This window comes from Pinus tabuliformis, chromosome 5_1 (genome assembly GCF_031772625.1).
Source record: "Pinus tabuliformis cultivar Carrire ecotype Pingquan chromosome 5_1, CPIR1, whole genome shotgun sequence".
NCBI lineage: Eukaryota > Viridiplantae > Streptophyta > Pinopsida > Pinales > Pinaceae > Pinus > Pinus tabuliformis.
The window spans coordinates 880,893,259-880,897,625 of record NC_142305.1 but is presented as its reverse complement, the minus strand read 5'-3'; positions in this window follow the sequence as shown (position 1 = coordinate 880,897,625).

Below are 4,367 nucleotides of genomic sequence, written 5' to 3'. Positions count from 1 at the left end.
AACATAAAAAACTCTATTTTTCCTCAAAACAGGGTTTTGAGAAAAAATCAATCACTGAGCATGTGATTATTAAATTTTTGATTCTGAGACTTTATTTGACCTCCTCATTTGCCTGCTTACCATTATTGAGCTTTTACAAGACTTTAACGACAAAACCCTAGACCTAATAAGACCTAAAACCCTAAAAATAGCTTTTGAAAGTGTGAAGACAGAAAGTGATTGTAAATGATTTGAATTTGTAAAAATAGGCCAGCAGGTAAAGACCATGAGGGAAAATTTATAATATACCACTACCATTAGATGATCCGTGACCCTAATGGAATGCAGATGATTGGATGAGACACCTAAAATGCAATGCAACAAGAGAATTTTGATCACTGATGGAGGGATGAAGATACCGACACTAACATTGGCTCTAATGGGGATGGTAGCTCTTTGGAGGTGCCAAGAACTATAGATCTCTGGAAAGTAGATAGTGCCTTCTTCCATTGGGCTATGGAGTCAATAAATTCAACGAACCAAAACCAATATCTTGAATCAAAACTAACTCAATTTCAAGACTGAAATCTGACTCAAAACTGATTGAAAACTGACTTAAACAATCCAAACCAAAACTGAAATCATACCTTCAGTTTTATAACCTTCACTTCGGGCCCCAAACTGAATGAATGATGACAATACACACTTGCAATGAAGGAAATAAAATGGTATGTACAATGATACATATGATATCAGAAGACATTTCAAAGATAGTACCGTTTCAGCAGCCGACCATTGACTAGCCCACCTGGACAATCTTCACCATTCATTTCTTTTAGTAGGAAAGCATTTTGACCCTGATATGCAACAATTTTGAATGGTCATTTCCGTAGATTCTCGAACTTGCCATGCTTGCCTTTGTCTTTGTTTCTAGCATCTCATTTCAGCACTATGTCTTCAATTTGAAACTTGTCCACCTTTGCCTTTCGATCATATATTTGATTGATTCTCTCTTGCAGCCTAAAGGTATTCTGAAAAAATTCCTCTCTCATTTGCTGTAAATGGATCATTTGGTTGATTCTTTACTGTAAATGATCTTCCTCATTGCCATCTTCCTGTAGAAGTTTAACAACCGAGACTGCGAGAGATGTCGGGAACACCATGTCAACACTATACACGATCTTGAAAGGAGACATGCCTATTGATTTATTCTGACTTACTCTATCTGCCCATAGTGCATTAACCAATTTCTTGTGCCAGCTCTTCTTGTTTTTTTTCCAGCAATTTTTTGTTAATGTTGACCAATGATTTATTTGAAGATTCCACCAATTTGTTACCTTGTGGATAGTATGCAGTTGAGTGCCCCAAGGTAATTTGATATTTATTACAAAAATAAATCATCTTTTTAGATTTGAAAGCTGCTGCATTATCTGTAATCAAATTGTTAGGATAACCAAAACGTGACAAAATATTATTTTCAAGAAACTGAATTATTACCAAATCGATGGCCTGCTGAGTGGGAATCGCCTCAATCCATTTTGTGAAATAATCTGTTGCTGTGAGGATCCACTTGTGCTAAGATGAAGAAATAGGATGAATCTCGCCAATGAAATCTAAACCCCACTGCTGAAACGAAGCACTTACTTCAACCGGCTTGAGTGGTAAAGGCTGTAATTTGCTCCTACCTTGAAAAATCTAGCATTCGTGGCAGCTTGTAACAATTTTATACACATTAGCAAAGAGGGTTGGCCAATAATATCCCGCTCTAAAAATATTGTTGGTTGTTGTCTTCCAAAATAGATGACCTCCACAATCTCCCTTGTGAAAATCATCCATGACTTGTTTTGCTTCATCCTCAACCAAACAATTCAGCAAGACACCACCGGGATCTTTCCAATAGAGTACATTATTCATAATACAAAACTTGGCAGCCTTTAATTTTAGAGTCCTACTTTTATTTCTAGCCATCCTAGGTGGCAGTGAAAGATGTTGGAGCACATATACAATATCCAAATACCAAGGAGAAAGATGAAACATTTCTGATACCTGAACAAGCGAAATTTCTTCATCTTCTTTGGACATAGTGGCAATCAGATTTATGTCCAAGGCATGCAAATTAGACTCTGCCATTAGTTTTGCCAGCCCCTGACCCTTGATGAGATTTGTTGGCTTTATCTCCACATCATATTCTAACAAAGCTACGATCCATTTACCTCGTCTCCCTTCCGGAACTGTTTGCACTAAGACATCTTTAACGGCTGTGTTAGGGACATAAGCAAGAATATGAGAATGCAGAATATATACTCGAAAATATTTCAATGCTTTTACCAAGGTAAGAGATTTCTTTTCAATAATGTTATACTTCAAGGCTACATCTCTTATTGTACTGTTGAAGAAAGCAATTGGCCTCTCAAGCTGGTCTCTTTTCTGCATTAAGACCGCTGCCATAGTATGATCCGAAGCAAATGAAAACAAAATGAAATCTTGGGAATAATCCGAGCTGATCAAAATTGGAGCTGAAGAAAGAGCCAAATTTACTGGATTGAAAGACTTGATAGCTTCTTCGGTCCACTTCACTACACTATATTTCTTTAACATGTCTGTGATTCCCTCAAATGCTCAGCTAGATTTGGCACAAAACGACATAAGAAATTCATGTTACCGTTGAATGCTTGGATCTCCTTTTTACTTCGTGGAAAATCAATCTTCTGAATGGCTTCCACTCAAGCTGGATCAATGTGGATTCCCTCCTTGGATATGATGTGACCGAGAAGCTTCCCTTCATCCATAGCAAACAAGCTCTTTTTTGGATTAAGTGATATTCCATACTTTCTACACCACTGAAAAACAATCTTCAAATGATAAAGGTGCTCTTCATCTGAATTAGAAAAGACTGTCAAATCATCAAGATAAACAACTAAAAATACATCTTTCTCATTTGCAAATGCGATATCCATAGCCCGCTGAAAAGTTGCACCAGCATTCTTTAATCTGAATGGCATCTTGGCATAATGGAAAGTTCCCCACGGAGTGGTGAATGCTTTTTTGTCCCTGTCATCCTCATGGACCAGAATTTGATTATAACTAGAATACCCATCGAGTAGTGAGATACGAGATGCTCCAACTACTATTTGAATTATGTGGTCCATATTTGGCAATGGATAGTTATATTTCAAAGACACCTTATTCAGATTTATGAAATCAATACATAATCAAATCTCACCTGTTTTCTTTCGCACAGGCACCAAATCAGAAATCCAATCTGAAAATATTATTGGAACAATTATCCCAGCCTTGTACAATCAATTCACCTCCTTCTCTATTGATGGCAACAACTTTGGATTTATCCTTCTTAGCTTTTGTTGAAATGGCTTTTGGTTTGGCTTGATTGGAATGATGTGCTGAAATATTCTCCTATCATATGCCTTCAAATCTGAATAGCCCCATGCAAATACATCAGTAAATGAAGACTTAACTAATGTATTTTTCTTTTACCTGTGGAGGCAACACTTTTGACAACTTCACCATTTTTGGATTTTCTGCTGTTCCAATGTTTACATCCTTAACTCCTTTCTCAGTTGGCACCAAGCTCGGTTTCTGGGCTACATCATCTTTATCAAGCAACTCCTCTAAAGGTATTAGACCTTTAGGAATGACATTGTCCTTCAACTGCAAAACTTCCATCTTATTTACCTCCATGTTTGCTTCACCATCATCTTGCTCTCCATCGAGAGAAGTGTCTTTGTACTTGCCTTCATTTCGCAGAAATTATTCAATCTCTTTGTCATCTTGAACACCTGCCAATATCTTTGATTATCCGGGACAGCTGGGCGATGTTTCACATAAATTTCAAACTTATTGTTTGAATTCATTGGAATTTTGAAATTACTTTCAACTATTGCAAGGGAATCTACAATAACATTCTATACACGAGGGACACATGTCAAAGTGTAATCTGGAAACAATCTCAAAATATCTAATACTACATTACGGTAAGCCCACATTCGAGGATGTTTTTCTTGGTATTCACCCTTCACTTGCTTGATTACTAACTCGGAGTCACCATATACTGAAATTATTTTAGCATTTAACTTCTTGAGGATTTTCAAACCAGCAATTAAAGCTTCATATTCAGCTTTATTATTTGAACAATCAAAAGCCAATTTATGCAAACAAGTTATTACATTACTTGGAACTTTGTTTGGTAGAAATGCAGGGCTATGTATCCAAATACCAATTCCAGCACCTTCCTTACCTACTGCACCATCAAAATCCATGCTCCACAAATCGGCTTCGTCCTCCAAATGCTGAAATTCTGTTTGCTCTTCTACTTTTGCTTACTGTCCATCAATTTTCTGCTGCTGTCGGAAAGCTGATTGTTTCGCTGT